Source organism: Syngnathoides biaculeatus, chromosome 17, assembly GCF_019802595.1.
Source record: "Syngnathoides biaculeatus isolate LvHL_M chromosome 17, ASM1980259v1, whole genome shotgun sequence".
Lineage (NCBI taxonomy): Eukaryota > Metazoa > Chordata > Actinopteri > Syngnathiformes > Syngnathidae > Syngnathoides > Syngnathoides biaculeatus.
Window position 1 is genome coordinate 646,393 of NC_084656.1, and position 22,295 is coordinate 668,687.

At 42.5% G+C, this 22,295-nt stretch overlaps 1 protein-coding gene and 1 long non-coding RNA gene across 2 annotated transcripts in view; one reads left to right on the forward strand and one right to left on the reverse strand.

Annotated features, from left to right (window-relative positions):
* Nucleotides 1–22,295, forward strand: part of LOC133515260 (DENN domain-containing protein 1A-like) — a 186,180-nt gene that overhangs the window by 4,118 nt on the left and 159,767 nt on the right.
* LOC133515301 (uncharacterized) lies at nucleotides 15,451–16,431 on the reverse strand. The gene is made up of 4 exons (XR_009799001.1): nucleotides 16,322–16,431; nucleotides 15,931–16,078; nucleotides 15,662–15,814; nucleotides 15,451–15,568 (listed from the first exon to the last, which is right to left on the reverse strand). It is a non-coding gene; the product is annotated as an uncharacterized LOC133515301 (long non-coding RNA).

The following is a 22,295-nucleotide window of genomic DNA, read 5'->3' on the forward strand; positions in this document are numbered from 1 at the left end:
AATGGAGCGGGAGATCGACAGACGGATCGGTGCAGTGATACAGACTTTGTATCGGTCCGTTGTGGTAAAGAAGGAGCTAAGTCGAAAGGCGAAGCTCTCAATTTACCAGTCGATCTACGTTCCTATCCTCACCCATCGGCAAGAGCTGTGGGTCGTGGCCGAAAGAACAAGATCCCGAATACAAGCGGCCGAAAATGAGTTTCCTCCGCAGAGTGTCTGGGCTTTCCATAGAGACAGGATGAGAAATTTGGTCATCCGTGAGGGGGCTCAGTGTTGAGCCGCTACTCCTCCGCATTGAGAGGAACCAGATGAGGTGGCTGGGGCATCTAATTCGGATGCCTCCCGGACGCCTTCCTCGTGAGGTGTTCCGGGCATGTCCCACCGAAAAGAGACCCCGAGGACGACCCAGGACACGCTGGAGAGACTATGTCTGGATGGATGTCTTTGTGTATCTCTTGTGATTACCTATGTGTATAAAATATCATGCACCTTAGTGACAACTGTAGATGTGTTAAAAAAAATTTTAAAATATTTTTATAGATAAAAGAAGACTCATTTGCGAGAGGAGTGATATGCAAATAAAATCGGCCCCAATTTGTAAGAATAAAATCAGACCTAGTTTATCAGATTTTATGCCACTTTTTACAAGACTTTATGACAATTTTGGGATTTGTTTTCGCTGATATTTAGCATTTTATGATGGGCTTTAATGTCATAATTTGCCATTCCGATCAATGATGTCAGCAATCTGCTCTGTAAAAAAACTTTTACTCCACGTCGACATTTTGCAAAGTATATTTCAATCCAAAAGCTTGTTTATATTTAGCCTTCACGCGTCTTTTAACACAGTACTGTAAATATCTGATGGCCAATGAAGTTATTTAGAAAAAAAAAAAAAGGTCAGCTTCTTGGGAGAGAGAAGATGTCTTGAGGCGACCGGCAATATGCAGATCAGACTATAAGACAAAGTTGGTCTTTCACGATTTGACATCTTCAAACGAAAGACCTTTCATTTCAGACCAAGAATACATAGTATTTTGTCCACTTTAATGCACATGCGGAGGAACATGCAACGATGAGGAGAAAAAACACCAAAAAGATAAATAGAAAACCCTAAAAGCTAGCTATCACGTTGCTCAACTTGTTGCCAAATTTAAAAAGTCACACACTTTGGCAGAGAAAATACAATCATTTCACTTCAGGCAGGAATTATTCTTCTCAATCTCAAATTATCAAGAATTATGGCCTATTTGACTCATTTGAGAACAATGCGTATTTAAACAATATTAATAAACCCTCTGTCACAGAGAGGATTACGGAGGTTAACATGTGGCAGCAATATGCTTCCGTGTACGGAGGAGATGACTCCCTGTCCTATTTTTTTCCCCAATCATAATTAATGAATGCGAGTTTGTGTAAAACCAGGGATCAGTTGTTTAAATATTGGTATTTTTATTGAGAAAAAATCTGAGTGGGTTCATCACTATGTGGGATTTATTCCTCTTTGAGAACAGATCCAGCAATGAAGTGTTTGTATGCATCCAAAGCTTATACGCTTTCAAACCCTTCCGTGTAAATCTCAATGACTTATTCACCGGATACATGGGTATATCCAGTTGTCCAAGACAGGGAAGCGAATTAACAGTCAAATGTCTTATAGTGGAAAACATCGACTTCGGCATTAAATGTGGTAATGTTATGCTAAGTGTCTCTAATTTTTCCACGTACTTTCGTTTATTACCATGTTCTAAATATTTAACGGTATCGGACAAAACTCTGGGTGTCGTGCTATAAGACATATTTTAGTTTCGTGTCTACAGAATTAACTTTCAACAATGCTTAGTTTGACCGGCAATATGGCGGTGTAAACAAAAATCACAAGATTTTGTGGCATAGGTGCATGATCTCTAGACATTGAAAGTTTAGTGTTGGAAAAGGTCCCTACCAGGAGTAAGTTTTTATTGTACTTGACGAGTCCATTAATATGAGTGGACATGACCAACGCCTTGCCAATCTGCGGTTTGTGGATAGATATGACATGAGAAAAAGTTTGCAAGCCATTTCAATGAGAAGACAACAGGAGAGGACATTTTCAGGTCCTGTCTGAATGTCTTCAACAAAGTGGACTTAAATAGGAAAACTCGATGGATGTCTGCACTGAGGCAGCCATGGTCGGATGCACCAAAGGCTTTGGAAGCAGAGTGGAAGAAAGAGACCCCAATGTAATTGTTATGCACTGCTTTTTACACTCTGAGGGCCTCGTAGTCAAGATCTTGACCAGCAGACCTATTCTCTGTGTTGGATGATGCTGTGCAAATAGTGAACATTGTAAAATCACCACGTGAAAAATCACATATTTGCATCTTTATGTGAGGAAATCGGTGCGGAACATAGTGCCTTATTGTTTCATATGGAGGTTTGGTAGTTGTCCCGTGGAAAGGTACTGGCCTGTTTATGAACTGCTGGAGAAAGTAAAAGTGTTTCTGACAAATGAGAGGTCTGATTACGCAAAACTGCTTACAACTGATGAGTGGTGTTCAAACCTGTCATACCTGGCTAACATTTTTCATCATCTGAATGAATTGAGCACATGTATGCAAGGCTGAAATGAAAACCTTCTCACGAGCACAGATAAAAGAAATGCCCAAAGCGCAACTCTGGAAAATGAAAAATTTAAATATTAATGTTCATACTCACCGAGCAATGGCAACATGTCAACACAGCAACATTATGTGAGATAATAGTGAAGCATTTAACCCTTTCCGGGCAGGGGTTGCAAATTTGCAACAGGTTTAATAGAATCGAAAATTTTAAGTACAGAGTATCATTTTCTGAAAGTATCAGATTTTTCTCTCTGCAAAATTTTATTTAGTCCAGAGAGGGTTTAAAAAAAAAAAAAACACTTGATGAGGAGATTTCATTTTATTTTTCTTCAGCCTCCATTTAATCCCTTGATTTGTTGAGGGACCAATTTAGTTCAACATTGTTTGGTGCAAAGGATGTGACTTTACAGGAACAAGAGGAACTAACTGAACTGAGACAGGACTGTAGTTTAAAGCTAATCTTTGCTGATATACCTTTTGGACAGTTTTTGTTTGGGTATTGCCAAGAAATACCGCATTCTGTCAAACAAAGCTATTTTGACATTGCTCCAATTTCCCACAACATATCTTTGAGGTGAACTTTTCAAGCCTGACTGCTATAAAAAGTGAAACCAAAGAGAGACCGAGAGAGCTTTGTGTTTCTCTTTCATCAATTCCTGCCAGAATATCAGGTCTATGTTCATCCAAACAGGCCCAGGTGTCACATTGAGTGAGAAAAATCCATCTATACATTTTTTTGAGCCACTTATCCTCACGAGGGGCACGGGAATCCTGGAGCCATTCCTAGCTGTGTTCGGGCAGGAGGCTGAGTACACCCAGAACTGATTGCAGCCAATTGCAGGGCACATCGAGACAGACAACAGTCAGACTCAAAATCACACCCAAGGGTAATTTAAAGTCTCCAATTAATGCATGTTTTTGGGGTGTGGGAGGAAACCGCAGTGCCTCGAGAAAACCCATCGAGGCACGGGGAGAGCATGCAAACTCCACACAGGCTGGGCCGGGATTGGAACCTCGGTCCTCAGAACCGTGAGGCCTACGCTCTACAGTTGCGCCATTGTACTGACCGTGAGTAAAAGGGAGGGTCATTCAATAAATAAGGGGAAATTTTTCGGTATAAAGACTTCTAATACAGATAGATAGAAGCTTAAAATTTTTCAACATAGTCTCCCATCGCTGTCACACACTTTTCCCATCTTTGGACAAGCTTCCACATTCCCTCAGCGTAAAAATTTTAGGATTGATGTCTCACCCAGTCGCTCACAACACTTGACCTTATTGTCACTTTCAAACTTTGTGCCTCTCGTGAACGCTTTCAAAGGACCACACAGGTGAAAGTCTGAAGGTGAACGGTATGGGCTGTAAGGGGGATGATGGAGCAGTTCCCACCCCAGCTCTTTGATGGTCTTCACCGATGGGCTGCTGTGTGAGGCCTTGCGTTGTCTTGATGAAAGATTACTCTTTCTGAGCGATAGTGAGTGTGGGAAGGAAGTGAAAAAATGGGTCCAAGCAGGTTGGAACAGCTGGCAGAAAGTGTCTGTGTTATGCAACGGAAGAGTCTCTGCTCGGATGAAGGACAAAGTTTATGAAATAGTGGTTTGGCCAGCCATGATGTACGGGTTAGAGACTGGTACTGAAGAGACAACAGGAAGCAGAACTGAAGGTGGCAGAAATGAAGATGTTGAGGTTTTTAAGTGTACTTTGTTGGACAAGTCGTACAACAATTGCAAATGTTGGAACTCAGTGTGCAGATAAGATGCACCACATTGTAATGCACCATCTCTAATTCAGCACTTTGTCTACTTAGAAGAGAATTTAAGATCTTTACAATTGTGAAAATACGTTAAATAAAAAAAAAAATGTTTGCGATAGAAATCCATGAATATGCGGGGCCGTAAACTTTGAACCATGAATGGGCAAGTGCTCATTAAACTCTGCAAAACGGTGACACAGAGAAAATGTCTTTCTCAGATTCGATCAATGAAGCCATCGATCGGACCAGCGAATTATAACATCAAAGCCGATCAGCAAAAAATACCAATTATCGTTCCCTCCAATCAGACTGATCAAATTAGTGTAAAGAAAACTCTTGCGTTGTGACTATGCTTTTGTGTTTTTTGTTCGTCTTTGGAGGTTTTACATGACTCAGTTCCAAGGGAAGATTTGCTTAACATTTTGGAGTCTACCACAGACTTTCACTAGCTTTAGCATCTATTTTTTTTCTCCGCGTTACTCACCGGTGGGCGGCTGCGGTCTGTGGCACATAAAGGCGAAGGGGACAAAGGGGCAAGCACGCTTCCATCCAAATGAAGCTCCATGAAAGAGGAAACATATTAGTGTTCCTATCGATCCACCTCTCAAATCTATGTTCCCATCCATTTTATTTGCACAACTCCAACTCAAACCTAGAACATCCATGTGATGTAGAATTAGATTTTTTTTTTGTCAAGAATCAACAAGTGGAACAGAATTGTGAAGTGGAACGAAATTTATTGGATATTTTATACTTTTTTAACAAATAAAAAACTGAAAAGTGGGGTGTGCAATATTATTTGTTTTTTTTTACTTTCAGTGCAGCAACCTCACGCCAGAGGTTCAGTGAGGATCTCTGAATTAGGGATCACAAAAAAACGGTTATTTTCATAATCGGTTTTAACTGAACACATGTAGCAAAAAAACGATTAACCGGTTTTAAAATCGGTACCATTGTGGTGTTTACATAATTCACCCGCGGGACCTCGAGTTGGGGTGCGTGGTTCCGCACGGACTATTTTTGTTGTTGCTCTTCCAGAGTGACGAGTACACAGAGTTCCCGCCGTTATGCGAGTAGTGTTTTGATGTCTGCCAATAAAACAAGTTTTGTTCCTGTGTCCGACACCATCGATCGTTAATTTACTCCGCAGTAATGGGGTAGTTTGTATACAATATTGACAAACAAGCTTGTTGAATGTGGCTTTCAACAACGCACTCGTAAGTTAAATTTTTGTTCTTTTTTTTTGTAAAAATGTTTTAATGTTAACATTCTTGAAAAAATGGAAATGATATTGAAAAAACAGCGCAATGCGGAATACCGAAACCGGAAGAAATTATTGGAAATTTTAACCGATTTCGAAAGTCCGATTACGGTTTTGGTTTTAAACAATCGAAAACCGGTTATAACCGATCAATTGTAACCGTTTGCGTTCCCTACTCTGAATTGATCCAATGTTGACTGATGATTATGATAAATAGTATCCACCTGTGTGTAATCAAGTAACACACTAGGCAGGTCCGAGATACTGTTGTAGAGAAGTTTAAAGCCGGATTTGGATACAAAAAGATTTCCCAACCCTTTAACATCCCAAAACATCCCAGTAAAAAGTCACGATTTAAAGTTTGCTACAAGCCACCTGGGAAACACACCAAACGTGGATGAAGGTCTCTAGTCAGATGAAACCAAAGTCAAACTTTTTGACCACTATGCAAAACGATATGTTTGGCATAAAAGCAACACACATCATCACCCAGAACATACCATCACCACTGTCAAACATGGTGGTGGCAGTGTCATGGTTTGGGCCTACTTTTCTTCAGCAGGGACAGGGAAGATGAATGGAGCCAAATACAGGACCATTCTGGAAGAAAACCTATTGGCGTCTGCAAAAGACCTAAGACTGGAACGGAGATTTATCTTCCAACAGGACAATGATCCAAAACATAAACTCAAATCTACAATGGAAGGGTTCACAAATAATCGTATCCAGGTGTTTGAATGGCCAAGCCAAAGTCAAGACTTTAATCCAATCGGGAATCTGTGGGCAGAACTGAAGATTGCTGTTCACAAATGCTCGCCATACAACCTCACTGAGCTCGAGCTTTTTTGCAAGGAAGAATGGGCAAGAATTTCAGTCTTCATTCATAGCACAAACTTCTTTTTTTTTAAATTCAAAAGTCAATTTCAAAGTATACTTCTTCTTTCGGCTTGTCCCGTTAGGGCTCGCCACAGCGTGTCATCTTAGATGAAATATACATTGTTCAGAAATGTATTTCTGCATTTAGACAAAGATTAATTTTTTCAACTTCTTTTAATATCTGTGTCCAATCACTAATACCAACAGTAGGAATAATATCAAACATTTCTTAGAAATGTATGTTGAACTTGAAAAACCCAACATTTTTAAACATTTGCTGTATTGTTTTGTTGAAAATGCATTTTGAACTTAATGGTCTTACATCTTAAAGTTAAAAAGCTTCTTTTTTTCCATGCTTGCATTTTAAAACATTTTTGTTTTATTAAGTACCTGGAATTCATTCACTAATTGTAAGGCCAGGCCCCCGCCCTGTGTGCAGCTGCCTCCGGCAGCAGCTCCTCACCTGTGCCTCATTGACTCTAGCTAGGTCATGCATATAAGCCTTGTGTGTGGTACTGTCAGTGGCCAGTTTGTTGTGGTTGAGACTGCGCCGTTGTGTGCGAGTTTGCAAGCGTCTTGTGAGTGTATTTCCCTTTTTACAGCGTTCCTGAGCCACTATTGTCAAGTTTTGTTTTGTTCATGTTGCACGTTTTTGCCCTGTAGTAGTAGGAAGTTCAGACCTCGTTTCATGATTTTTGGACTTTGCCTTTTTGCCACGTGTTTTTGTGCTTCTGCCTTTTTGGACTGCGTACCTGTGTATGACCTCTGCCTGAATTAAACTACCCTCGAAAATCATGTCCCTGCTACGGAGTCCTGCATTTGGGTCAACCCCGTGCCACCTCAAGACAGAATGAACTGGACCTAGTGGACTTAGACCCGATAAACGCGTAATTTCAAGCCCAGTGGGATGAAGAATTTGCTTCCCTTAAAGCGCACAAGGTCAAAGAATTTGTTGGCTTCTGCTTCCGTTTCAAGGATCAATCGTAATGGAGGAGTTCCACGATAAATCATTTGGCCTCGCTGGTTGCCGTGCTTGTGGACCGGGCTCAGGAGAGATTAATTGACCGGTCGCTGCCTCTTGTTTTTGTTCCGGCGACACCTGGCCCTTGGTGTCACCTCTGTTTTGTCGGCGCAAGGTCCGCGGTGACCAACCGTTGCTCATGTGCTCAAACTGCGGCGTTCAACCCGTGGCCATCGACTGCTCATACTTTGGCAATGGCCAACTCACGGCCACCGCCATGCTCTCCAGCAGTGGGGCGTGACGTACGGCCACTGTCTCTTGCTTCTGTTTCGTTGGCTTCCAAATAGCCGAACAGCAGCCACTTCCTATCTCTTGCTTCAGTGGCGGCGCCCAGCCTGATGCGTTCACCATGTGGTCTTGTTCCACCAATGCCCAACGCTTACCATCCACTACGTGCTCATGTCTCATCAGCACCCCACCAGCAACGTTCACATGTTCTTTTTTCGGCAGCGCCCAACACATGCATCCACTATGTGCTTATGTCTCTTCTGTGCCCGACCCACAGCGTCCAAGTAGAGTTTACCTTTATGCCTCCCACCTCACTCCGCCTCACCCACGGCAAAATCCACCTGTGAATCAACTCCATTCTATACAACCCATGTTTCCCAGTTCACCTTCACGAGTTTGTGTGCACTCTGGTCACTCTCGTATCCACGCCTACCAAAGTTCGATGGCAGGAGCCTGAGGAGACACCTTTTAACCCCAAGCCACCTCTTGCTCATATCTGGGCGAAGCCGTACCCATAGCTACCTCTCGCTCACGTTTCGGTGGAGCCCGAGTCTCAGCAGTCTCTTGCTCACGCCTTGGCGGAGCAAGACCCCAGCCGTCTCTCGCCCACGCCTCAGCAGAGCCCAAGTCACAGCCGCCTCTTGCCAACACCTCGGCGGTGGTCGACCAGCAGCTGCTTCCTCTCGACATGCCTCTGTGGTGCTTCATTTGCAGTTGTCACCTGTTTGTGTTTGGTTTCTGCTTTGCCATTGGGACCCTCCTGCTTCTATCTTTTTGAACTGCTTACCAGTGTATAACCTCATCCTGAATTAAACTACCGTTGAAAATCATGTCCCTGCCCAGATGTTTTGCATTTGGGTTGAATGCCGTGCTGCCTGCTTGTGACACTTAATACCAACAATATGAAACTACATTTTCCAGAAAACATTTAACTTTCTTAATTTTAGCAGCATAAACACCTGGACTTAATTCACTTATGGCAACAGAAACAATATAAAACATTAGTTCAGCATTTCAAACTTTTAACAGATTTTTTAACTTGTAACAAGGTTACATTTTCAAAACATTTGAAGAGCTAGGAAAGCATCTTGTCAGACTCTAAGCACAAATCGTGCCTGTCCCTAATTAATGTTTTTTTTTTGTGTTTTTTTTTTTTTTTTTTTGCTGCTGAATCTTTGCACTGAGCTGGTCTTCATCCAAGTTCATGATAATTTTATGGAGAGGCTCTAACAAGGGCAGCGGCACGGTAGTGCCGCTGTAGAAGAGCGTTGGGCTCACAGTTATGAGGAATGGGGTTCAAATCCCGGCCCCACCTCTGTGGAGTTTGCATGTTCTCCCTGTACCTGCGTGGGTTTTCTCTGTGGGAGGAAACCAGAGTGACCGGAGTCACTCTGGCTTCCTCCCACATCACTCTGGTTTCTTCCCACATCACAAAAACATGCATGAATTGGAGACTCAAAATTTTCCCCAGGTGTGATTGTGAGTGTAACTGTTGTCTCTCTCCATGTGCCTTGCAATTGGCTGGTGACCAGTTCAGGGTGTATCCTGCCTCCAGCCTGATGACAACTGGATTTGGCTCCAGCACTCCCGCAACCGTCGTGAGGATAAGCGGCTCAGAGAATGGACGGATGGATAGACCAAGGGCATAAATTAGCCCAAACAGCATGATGAACCCAATGATGACATTTCTAACATTGAGGACTTTAAATGCCCTCAATCACAATTTCCACATATTCCGGTTCCTCATGTCCATTCCTTCAAATTGTGTAAATTCCCATGACTATGGTCGTGATGTCCATTTCTGCATCCTCACCTAGAGAAAGCTGAAGAACAAAACAACAAACAATAAATTAATGGCAATGAAACAAAGGGGTGACGTACAAAAAAAAAACAAATACAAAACTACATAGGAGTTTAGAGTAATAGCTTGTCAATTGTTTTGGTCAAAAAAATCTGGTGCCAATTCTAACCCTACAACATTTGATTTGAGCATAGTTAGAGATAGTGGTGTCAGGTTTTCATGTAATCTTCTGATGCATACAGTACATTAGTGTTGTGTACTATTTTTTTCACATTTAATTGAACAATGGAAATAGTCAATATTTGTATCCGTGCACTATGGTCAGAGCTAAGGTTCAGCAGCTGCATAATTTTACAAAAACATTTTAAAAGTGGGCACACAATGACAAAAATGGGATACGTACCCAAGAAACTGGTCAATGACAGAAATGAATGCAAACAGACTGTTATTCAGTTTTCCAGAGACTGATCCCCAAGTGTTTTTCGAATTTATTTATTTATTTTTTTTTTTTCACTGCAAGTATCTGAGTCACACATGGTTTGTGTAGTCTTCTCTAACAGCTCTACCAATCCCAGAAACCTTAGCCAAGCCTAATGCAGTGCAGAAGATGAGAGTAGGAACAGCTATATGGCCCACATTTTTCAGTTGTAAGGCTATGTCAAACATATGGCCTGCTGGCCAGAATGGTCCATCAAGGGGTTCCAATCCGGGTTGCGGCCATTTTTCTCCCCATCAGGCAAATTTTAGTTCATTTGCACTGTTACTTTGACACGAACACTGTAGAAGAGAAGTGCCATGAGTGGCGCGACATATCATGCATGAAACTGAGAAAGATCGGTACGGCAAACCTCCAATCCACATGCAGCAAGAGAGTAACACATTGGATGAAGCATTTTGTCGCATACGTTTATGCAATTTCATGTGCAAAGGTGCGTGCAGTTAAAAACAAGTTTATGAAGTTCATGGAAAGATGGGTTTATTCAAGCCCAGACAAAGATGTTTGGGATGTCAAAGTGTGTGACTCGCTGTGGTGACAATCCCTGCGAAGAAAAAGGTGAAAGTCACTTCTTTGGTGACATGTAGGGTTCAAACTAATTTGACAAGCTAATAAAGAGTTCCCTTGCTACTTCGCGCTTCACTTCATGCGGCTCCAGTGCTTTGTTTTTTTTCCCACCACAATCCCCCCGCACTCCCCAAAAAAATAATAAATTGGAAAAAAACAGCCATATTGTGGGAAGACGTGATTAGTCTTCAGCGCGACATCAACCAATGAGAGCATGTGTGAATTTATCTTATGAGCTGACTGGCTGCCCATCATCGAAACCTCACCCAGCCACATCAGAATCATCTTTATTGGCCAAGTGTGTAAAAACAGACAAAGAATTTTTCTCTGGAAGTTGGTGCTGCCCTGGTACGGCATTCACAACAAAGAACAAAGCAAAAAAAAACAAAACAAAAGACATTTCTGTTAATAGGAATTACTCCTTATAAGAGTCGTGCAAGATGTAAAATCTAATTCATTCAGAACAGATAAGAGATAAGTGTGTCAAAGTCCCACATTGTGTTAAGCTTTTACAGTGCCTCTACCCGTTCGCGGTTCCCATTATAGACCAGTGCAATGACAATTGTGCAAAGGGACAAGGTTAAAGTGACAAATTGTGCGGTCGTCTACAGAATATATTTCTAATACTAATACTGATTGGACCAGCAGGATGTTAGTTACATGTTAGTTGTTAGTGAGCGTCCTCACAATGGGACAAGATGGAAAATAGTAGGTTCGCTGATCAAGAATTTAATGACTTAATTGCCAGACGGAAAAGAATGTCTGCTAGTTTTGCCTTGCGTTGTTTTGTAGCACTTTCCCGACAGAAGGAGCTGGAAGAGCTGGTGGCCAGAATATGGAGTGTCCGAAAGGATTCTGCCCGCTCTAGACCTAGTTCGAATTGTGTGGAAGTCTTCAATAGTGGGTAGAGCAGTGCTGACAATCCGTTCACCGGTGTTGATTGTCTGTTGCAGTCACAGTTTGTACTTCTTTGTGGCCCCAAACCAGACTGGGTTGTAGGTACACAGTACTGATTAGATGACTGCTGTTTAGATCTGTCTCAGCAGCTTTTGAGACAGGACGTGCTTCCCAAGTTGATTTTTGTCTCCCACTTCAGGTCCTCTAAGACTGTAATTCCCAAGAACTTGAAGGTTTCCAACCCACCTTCTCCTTTTTCCTTCCTCTCCGCCATTTTCTCTGCTGTTGATTGTTGATTGCGATAACCTCTCATGTTCACAATACCGCCGAAGCCCTCTGCTGATGCGAAAGCTTCCTCTGAAGTGCCCAAGAGGAAGAGGAAGATGATGGTGATCAGCGAAAAAGTAATATTTCCGGGTATGATCAAAGACAGCAGAAGTTACGCTTGTGTGGCAGCCCATTATGGCGTGATTCACAATGCCCGCAAAGCACTATGCTGATGTGAAAGCATCTTCCGAAGCGCCCAAGAGGAAGAGGAAGATGATGACGATCAGCAAAAAAGTAAAACTTTTGGAGATGATGCTAGTGCTAACGAACCTCATGCTGCAAGGACAGATTCACTCCCTCAGGGACGAGGGTTTTTGGCAAGCAAAGGTTGGTTTGAAAAATTTCAAAGCGTTATGTATGGTGAGGTTTCTTCTGCCGACAACGATGCTGCTCGTCGTTAAGTGGAGGAAGAATTTGCACAAGACATCGACAACAATATGGTACGAGTCTTGAGTTTAGCAATTGTGTTGAAGGGGTTGTGTCCTTGTCCAGGGGAATTTTGAAACAGAAGAAAAAAAGACAACTCCCCATCACCATCCTGTGACTCAAAGATAAAAACCTCACATACACCATCAGTGCCTCCAGCAGAAGTGTCCCCAACTGATGAATGATAACTATCAGTCATACAGTAAGTGTTTTATAATTTATATTTAAATTTAAAATTTATAAAGTTTTCATAATTAAAGATTTAACTAAATACCTCTTATTATTTCAAATATGCAAAGTGCAAATACCGTTTTCATATCTGAAACGTTCTGGTACTCACATGAGCATACATCCTCCCTACTTCGTGGTTTTTCACTTTTCACGCGTGGTTCTGGTCCTAATTAACCGGAAAAAAACGGATTAGTGTAGTTGGTCAGAGGTTGCTAATTGTTTGTGGTCACTAATGCTGACCTCACGTACAGCGCCATGAAAAAGTATTTCAGGTAGGTATGTTTAGGCATAAGGGTGTCCATATGTGCACCTGGAACCAGGACACCCTAGGTCGCAGTTCAGTGATCGACTTTGTAGTCGTGTCATTGGTCTTGCGACCACATGTCTGGGACACTCGGGTGGAGCTGTCAACTGATCACCACCTGTTGGTTATTTGGCGCTGATGGTGGGGGAAGATGCCGGTCCGATTTGGTAGGCCCGAATGTTTTGTGGGTCTGCTGGGAACGGGTGGCAGGTTCCCCTGTCAGAAGGAATTTCAACTCCCACCTCCAAAAGAACTTTGCTCACGTTCCAGGGGTGGTGGAGGATATTGAGTCCAAGTGGACGATGTTCCGCGCCTCCATTGCTGAGGTGGCCAACCTGAGTGTGGCCGTAAGGTCGTCAGTTCCTGTTGTGGCAGCAACCCCCGAACACGTTGGTGGACACCAACAGTGAGGGATGCTGTCAAGCTGAAGGAGTCCTATCTGGCATTTTTGGCCTGTGGGACTCCCAAGGCAGCTGATAGGTTGCGGCTGGCCAAGCGGAATGAAGCTTCGGTGGTCACAGAGACAAAAACAAGGGCGTGGGAGGAGTTTGGTGAGGCAATGGAGAATCACTTCGAGGAAATTCTGGTCCACCATCCAGCGTCTCAGGAGGGGAAGCAGTGCACCGTCAACATTGTGAATCTTGGGGATGGGGTACTGCTGACCTCACCTCGCAATGTTGTGAGTCGGTTGGGAGAATACTTCAAAGACCTCCTCAATTCCACTAACATGCCTTCCCATGAGGAAGCTGAGTCTGGATTCTCTGAGGCGGGCTCTACTATCTTTCGGGTTAATGTCACCAAGGTGGTTAAAAAGCTCATTGGTGTCAGGGCCCCGGGGGTGGATGAGATTCGCCCGGAGTTTCTGAAGGCTATTGATGTTGTGGGGCTGTCCTGGTTGACACAACTCTGCAATATTGCATGGTCATAGGGGACAGTGTCTCTGCATTGGGAGACTTGGGTGCTGTTCCCCCTTTTTAAGAAGTGGTGTGTTCCAAATATAGAGGGATCACACTCCTCAGCCTTGCTGGTAAGGTCTATTCAGGGGTGTTGGAGTGGAGGGTCTATTTGGATGTGGAATCTCAAATTCATGAGGAGCAATGTGGTTTTCGTCCTGACCATGGAACAGTGGACCAGCTCTCCACTCTCAGCAGGATCCTCAAAGGTGCATGGGAGTTCGCCCAACCAGTCTGCATGCGTTTTGTGGTCATGGAGCTGTTGTTCGACTGTGTCCCTCGGGGAGTCTTGTTGGGGGGTTCTTCGGGAGTATGGGGTGCCGAACCCCCTGATCCGGGCTGTTCGGTCCCTGTGTGACCGCTGTCAGAGTTAGGTCTGCATTGCTGGCAATAAGTCAGCCTCATTTCCGGTGAGAGTTGGACTCCGCCAAGGCTGCCCTTTGTCACCGATTTTGTTCATAACCTTTATAGACAGAATCTCTCGGTGAAGCCGAGGTGTAGAGGGTGTCCGGTTTGGTGGCCTCAGTATCTCATCTCTGCTCTTTGTAGATTATATAGCTCTGTTGGCTTCATCAAGCCATGATCTCCAACTCTCAGTGGAGCGGTTCGAATTAGAGTGTGAAGCGGCTGGGATAAGAATTAGCACCTAAATCTGAGACCATGGTCCTCAGTCAGAAAAGGGTTGCGTGCCCTCTCCAGGTCAGGGATGGGATCCTGCCCCAAGTAGAGGAGTTCAAGTATCTTGGAGTCTTGTTCACGAGTGAGGGAAGAATGGAGCGGGAGATCGACAGACGGATCGGTGCAGTGATACAGACTTTGTATCGGTCCGTTGTGGTAAAGAAGGAGCTAAGTCGAAAGGCGAAGCTCTCAATTTACCAGTCGATCTACGTTCCTATCCTCACCCATCGGCAAGAGCTGTGGGTCGTGGCCGAAAGAACAAGATCCCGGATACAAGCAGCTGGAATGAGTTTCCTCCGCAGGGTTTCCGGTCTCTCCCTCAGAGAGTAGAGTAGCTCTGTCATCTGGGAGGGGCTCAATGTCGAGCCGCTGCTCCTCCGCATTGAGATGAGCTAGATTAGGTGGCTGGTTCATCTGATCCGAATGCCTCCTGGACGCCTCCCTGGTGAGGTGTTTCAGGCATGTCCCACCGGAAATAGACCCCGGGGATGACCCAGGACACACTGGAGAGACTGTCTCTCGGCTGGCCTGGGAACTTCTCGGGATTTCTCCGGAAGAGCTGGAAGAAATGACTGGGGAAAGGGAAGTCTGAGTATCCCTGCTGAACCTACTTTCCCCGCGACCTGAACTGGTGAAGTGGTCGTGAATGGATGGATGGATGTGTGAGATGTGATAGAGCCTAGTATGCCATTAAGGTGATTGGTTTTGTCTGGAAATGTCTGAATCAACGTATTGAGGAAATCAAGAGAGAAGTACATTTTGGAGATTAATAAACCATTACAGCTAGGTCAACACCTTCCAAAAGGTCATGCACAATGTTTGTTTTGTATTTTTTTTTTTTGTATTTTATTTTTGTATTGATTTTCGTCTGTAATGACTATCAAATATAATAAACATGATAATAAATAAAAAATATAATAATAAAATAAAATAAACATGAAAAATAAAGAACAAGAGCCAGCAATTCCACTTTTTTTTTTATTGAAATATACCTACGCAACAATGAAAAATATTTACGATTCCAACACTCCATGATTGTTATTTTTCAACAGCTGAAATAAATTAGTCAGTTTGAACCATCTCCTCTCCTCTCCCTTCTTCCTCATCTTCTGTGTTGGTGACCACAGCCCTAACTGTGCGTTCTGACTGGTCAATATAGTAACGTTTGAACATGCCTTCAAAATAAGATACGGATACGCCACAAAAATAAATTTAAAATGCATGAAAATTTTAACTCACCATAACGCTGAATCAATGGGAGCCCTGAGGTTGTTTCTCTGCAACGAGATGGTCTGATCTGGGTGTAATGGGAGACAATGACACCCGAAGTGTGTTGCTTCTTTCCAGTCTATTACGTTGTTTTGTTTTGGTTGCTGTCACTGCAGAAAACCCCTGCTTCACAGATAGGATGTCGGAAATGGCAACAGGGTTTTCAGTGATTAGTTGGCAATCTCCGGGTATTCTGTCATGACTTTAATCTACAACATCGGCAGAGTTGTCTCAAATACTTTTAAGGGCACCATCGTTTGCGATCTCCAGCAGTGGATCTTCTTCTTGCATAGACATGCTGGATTCACCTGGTTTATTAATAAATGGGTCACGGGTCCATCCTTGTTTGTGGGTCCTTTTTGGTAGGGAAGTAGCAGTTGAACGCTTCTAAGAGCAAAGACAGATGATCATGCATCAGCTGGGAAAATGAAGGCAGAGTCTCACACAAAATCCCCTCTAATGTTTGAAACATATCAAATATGCCTCTGTTCACATGCTGTCCCCACAAATTTAATTTGGCTTTAAATCCAGCTACTTTATCTGCCAATTTGAAAACTGTTGTCATTTTCCCCTCTGAAGTGACAGATTGAATTAATTGAGCAGGCTGAATATGTCGTACAAGTAACTCACTTTTCCAACCCATTCCTCGTCACTGAAATGTGCTTCAAGTGGCGACTTCTTTTCTGAGAGAAATCTTTGCAGTGGCTGTCGTAATTGAAACACACTTGCGAGCGATTTCCCTCTGGACAACCACCTTATTGGTATAAGAGAAGCCGTGTGTGCTCTCTGTCCATCTCCTCACAAAGCTCCTCACAAAGGCATGAGTTAAGGGCGTGTGCTCTGATGTGGTTAATAACTTTAACGACATCATTCAAACCATTGTTCAATCCCGGTGGCATCTTTTGGGTTGCCTGCATTTCCCTGTGAATGATACAATGATTAGATTCACACTCAGGTGCAATTTCCTTTATCCGAGCAGTTAAACCAGACAGCCGTCCGGTCATGGCATCACCTCTGTCTGTGCATATGCCGACACTAAAGGACAATTTAAGTTTACCTGACTTATAACCATCCAATGATTGGACAGTTCTGCGGCTGTGGGGTTGGTTGGCAACGATAGTGGACATAACATATCCTCATGAACATGCTCCCGATAAAGATATAACACATCAACAAGTAATATTGCCGTGTTGTCAACATCTGTAGATTCGTCAGCCTCGGGTGCGTACCATGGTGATTTATTAATCCACTCCAGCAATTGTTTTTCAATGTCTTCGGCTATTTCCTCAATGCGCCGAGTCATGTTGCTAGCTGACAGAGGTATCTGTGCTATCTTTTTAACAGCAGCCTCTCCAAGAAGTTCACGGCAAATGTCTCTAGTGGAGGGCAATATCAATTCTTCACCAATAGTGAATGGCTTTTTTAGTCTTAGCAATACGAAGTCACCATGTATGATGCTTTCTGTGCATTTGCATTTAATGATGTGGTGGCCTTGAGTAATTTCTTCTGTCCTTTGTGTTCCCATTTTTTTCTTTCAAAATACTCTGGGGGTTTGTTTTTTAATCCAGGGTGCTTGGTCTCTAAGTGGCGTAGCAATTTTGAAGGCTTCATTGCCTCATTAGAGAGCCGTTCACTGCATATTACACAGCGGACTGGGTCTGTGGGAATCACCTGTCGCCATAAATCCGTTTTTCAAGTAGAACTTCTGGTATTGTCTCTTAAAAGCTTTCTTTTACTTGGAAGGTGTAGGCTCTTGTGTCTCTTCACTGGGCCTTTTTCCCTTCAAAAATAAACTTCCCAAAGACATCAGTTTTTTTTACTCATTTTGCTAGTTTTTGGGTGTAAATTTTGGCAATCAAGTAAATGTGATGTAACCAAGAGAATCCGGTTATTTTTCAAAATGAAAGATTGTTCAAACTCGAATAATGAACACTATGGAACTAAATTTCTTTGGCAGCCCGGTACCAATTGATCCACGGACTGGTACCGCTCCACGGCGCGGTTTTTGGGGACCACTGCCGTACACCACTGACACTGTGGTTTTTGGCAATTACAGAACGTAACTGAATTTATTATAATGTATAAAGGGTTATTGCAATTGCAATTACGCATCAGAACTGAATGCATTATAAAGTATAAAAGGGTACACATGGGCAACATCACCAGGTAAAAAATAAAAAAAACCCAAACAAGAACCAAAACTGAGTTAATAGCTCGCATGTTCAACAGCCATAGCAAATGCTAAGACAGACTACAATGTGTAGATGAGCTCTGTTGCACATTACGGCAACAGTGGCAGAGGAACTAAAAACGTTTGCTCCTACCCGCAGTCACTATATCACCAAATACATTTAAAAAAGTGTAGCGTTAATGTGTATATTTTAAGTATTATACTAGTCTAATGTATTATTATCACTTAGTCACAAATGCAAATACACCCAACTTGATTCGCTTGCCCAAAGAATGCAAGGAGGGGAGGCGGGAACAGAAAGAGGAACGGGGAAGTGTGGGACGTCCCAAACATCATGTACTCACTTTGCAATTTAGTAACATTGAGGTGTGTGAACCATATCCACGACTATTAATGTCCCACAAACGACCCACAATGTCTATACAGCATTTTTTGGCGTGAATGAAGCTCAAACATCCTTAAAACTTTAAATTCATAGATTCAACAGAATCAGCAAGTGTGATTTTAGTGAAGGCGAGGTGAGGAGGAGGGGGTTGCGTCAGAGAAAAAAAAGATTCAAGTTCACAATTTACGTTCGTGTACACTTATTCTAGAACACGTTCTGGTGTTGAAACACTTGTTAATACATACACTAATAGGCCTATTAAAATTCCATTCGTGTTGCAAGTGAGCAAATATAGATAGCTGAGTTAACTAGCCTATAATGCTGAACTACACCCCCCCCCCAAAAAAAAAGCCACTACTTACAAGGGAGAGGAATTACATACATCTTTCCAAAAGAAGAAGAAAAGAAAGAAAAGCTGTCAAATGTCGTTGTCATCAGTTAGGAAAAAAACCCAAGTGTGGGAGGAACAGGAGTAAAGTGTCACAGTGGTTGGTCCCAGACTTCTGAAGGGTCTCCAGTTCAAATTGAACAAATTTGTTTTGAGGTCATGAATGTCAGTGAAATAATTTTTTCAGCTTGACAAAAAGTACATTTGTAAGGTGATGATTATATATATTTTTAGAAAGTTTAACTAAATTTAAATGTGTTGCATGAAAGAAGGGCTCGAATCATTTTTAGGAGTGTACCCAACCAAATGGATGAGCTTAATCTTCTGACAGAAGACCAGTAAAAACTTGGGACGTTCTGCCACCCTGTGCTTTAGGGAGACATTGCTTCGTGAATGTGTCCCCAATGGCAGTGCAATGCTTCCAGCTTTCCATGTACACCACCGGTGTCAAACGCATTCTAGCTCAGGGGCCACATGGAGGAAAATCTATTACCAAGAGGTCCGGACCGGTAAATCATGGCCTTTTTGGAACAAGTTATATACTTTATAACTAAAAAACAAAAACTTTGTTTTCTTTGTTTTAATACAGTCTAAAATAATATAAGGACAACATCACTGTTAATCATTATTAGGAAAAAGAACACACAATGCTTGTTATTCACATAAGTGTATCACAGAACACAGACCTATATTGGGGTGTCATTTTAAGTCAGAAATACATGTAAAAATAATCCTGTTCCCGAAACAAGTGTAAGAAGAGGATATACTGTCATAATACTGCTTAACAATTTTGCTGCGCCCTGAGAGCAGGTGCTTTGTAACATCCATTATAAATGCAAGGTCCTGCATCCATTTTAGGGCATGAAATTATAACTGGGGTTTGCACTTTTCTTCCATGAACTGTCCAATTCTCGAAAAAAGAAAGACACGCCTCAGCACAGCACCTCGGGTTAACCTCCTTAACTCAGTGTGGTATGGCAGGCCATACATGTGGTCTTTCTATCTGAGAAGACTGTCAAACTGACGGTGATTCATGCTTGTGGATCGCATGAAATTAACAGTTTTGATGACCACCTTCATGACATCCATTTTAAATAACTTGCAACACAAAGCCTCCTGGTGAAAAATAGTCCAAAATCACATCCTTTATTTGCAGATTGCACTTTCTCTCGTAACTTTGTCACAACACCTGCTTTTTTCATAAATCACTGAAAGAAATCCCATCTCTAATCAAGTTTCTCGTCAAGATCATATTTGCAAAAGCCTGGCATCTTTCAGGGCACAGAATTTCTGCTGCCTTCATCATGTATTTTTTACAAATTCTCTTTCATTAACTGGTTTTAAAGCCACTGTGATTGCATGAGCAGTGAGGTGGCGAGCCTTCACAGCAGCGTCACTAATGTCTCTGCTGTTACTAAGGACAGATTGTTTCTTCAGACCGCCCAACAGTTGATCAACCTCTCTCCACTGCTGTCCGTCATATTAGTCAGCATGAAGACTCAATTAATGGCGACGAAGGTTATATTCTTTCAGTACTGCAACATGCTGTGAACACATCAAACACAGCTTTCCCATTGATGTCTGTGAATAAAGAGGTGTATAGTAATTTTTCTTGGAACACGCTGGACTCTGCATCCACTTTCCTCTTTTTTGACAGACAAATGGGGCAATTAGGGTGTGCACTTGACCTACTTACTCTGCACCAGTATAAACTGTTTGCTTGCTAAACACAATTATTGCACCATCTACTGAACTCAACCAGAACAGCAGTTGTTTTTTTGAAAAATTGCAGTTATTTTTTGTGTCCATGTCCATGCCATCATTTTAGACTTTACAATATCACCTCACGGCCTGGATTAAACCAGTTTGGGGATCCGGATTAGTCTGATCTATACACTGAGTTGACTGCGTCAGTTATTGGGGAAATTAATTACTTTTATATCAAGTGTTTCACCATCATTTGTGGGAGTAACATTCCTCACTGCCCCATGAATAACAAAAATCTGCGATGAATGGATGAAGTATTAATTCACACTGGTAACACTGTCAGCATGCATGCCGTTTTTTGCTCCTGTGTGAGGCCTTGCGTTGTCATGATGCGCAAGATGACTCCTGACCTCTTCACGCAGCCTATAGCAGTCAGAGCCAGCTTCAGTGACCAGATCAGTGATATGGCGTCCGATGAGAGCCAGGCTCACGCAACCGAGGACATTTAAACTACAATTTCTCAAAGAAGGAAAACAAGAACTTTTGCTTGCAAGGAGAACGCGGATTGTGCCTCTCTCACCATCTCCAGCCTGTTCTGGCCACATCTCTACAAATCCTCCTTTTTATTTCCTTAGGGGATCCACAACGTAACAAAACAAACATAGCAAACAAAGCATAAGTCGATATACAAAGCAACCAGGACAAAAAAGGCCAACATGAGTTTTTGTGATGTCTTCACCATGTTCTTGAGATCCTCAGTCTTTATTGTCTCTTGCATCACTGGTATTTCCACGGCACCAATGTGCCTCTCTATTGCATCACATTGTTTAAGAACATTTAGCATAGCAAAAGAGCATTAAAAATAAAACTAGAGCAAATATAAGATAACGAACGGTTAGTCCAACAACTCATTCTGACTGACACTTGCCTTTTCATCCTCAAGACTGCTCCGTCTTTCTTTAAACAATTGAGCCCACTTGTAGACATTTTTTTCCAGCTGAAACATGTGGCACCATGCACAGTTGACATTTTCCTATGAATTTCAACTGGTTTGCACCCTTCATCAACCAAAAACCTAATAAGTTATCGCTGTTCAATCCCAGAGCATGCTTCTTGATCATCCATCCATCCACCTTTCAAAATTCTGCAAAAGTTAAATCCATGTGAAACAGAAGTAAAACATAAAAAAGCAAGCAATCTTTACTAGAAGTCCTTTATAATGAAAAATTCTCTATTAATTGAATGACCCTCGTACAATTGGTCTTATTGCTGGAGGAGTCATCATATTTTTGCACAATTCTCAAGGAAAAAAATTACTGTGATTACCACATTATGGTAACCTTTTAGGCGGCATGGTGGCGCAGCTGTAGAGCGTTGACCTCACAATTCTGATGACCAGGGTTTGTGTTTTCCCCATGCTCGTGTGGGTTTTCTCCAGGCACTCTAGTTTTTTAGCATTCAACGAAGACTAAATTGCCCCGAGGTGTGATTGTGTGTGTGTGACTGTTGTCTGTCTCCATGTGCCTTGCATTTGGCTGGCGACCAGTTCAGGGTGTATCCTCCCTCCAGCCCGATGACAACTGGATTTGGCTCCAGCACTCCTGCGACCCTCGTGAGGATAAGCGGGTCAGAAAATGGACGGATGGATAAATCAAGGGCATGAATTAGCCCAAACAGCATGATGAATCCAATGATGACACTTCGAACACTGATGACTTTAATGCCCTCAATCACAATTTCCACATGTTCCGGTTCCTCATGTCCATTCCTTCAAATTGTGTAAATTCCCATGACTGTGGTCGTGATGTCCATTTCTGCATCCTCACCCAGAGAAAGCTGAAGAACAAAACAACAAACAATAAATTAATGGCAATGAAACAAAGGGGTGACGTACAAAAAACAAATACAAAACTACATAGCAGTTGAGAGCAAC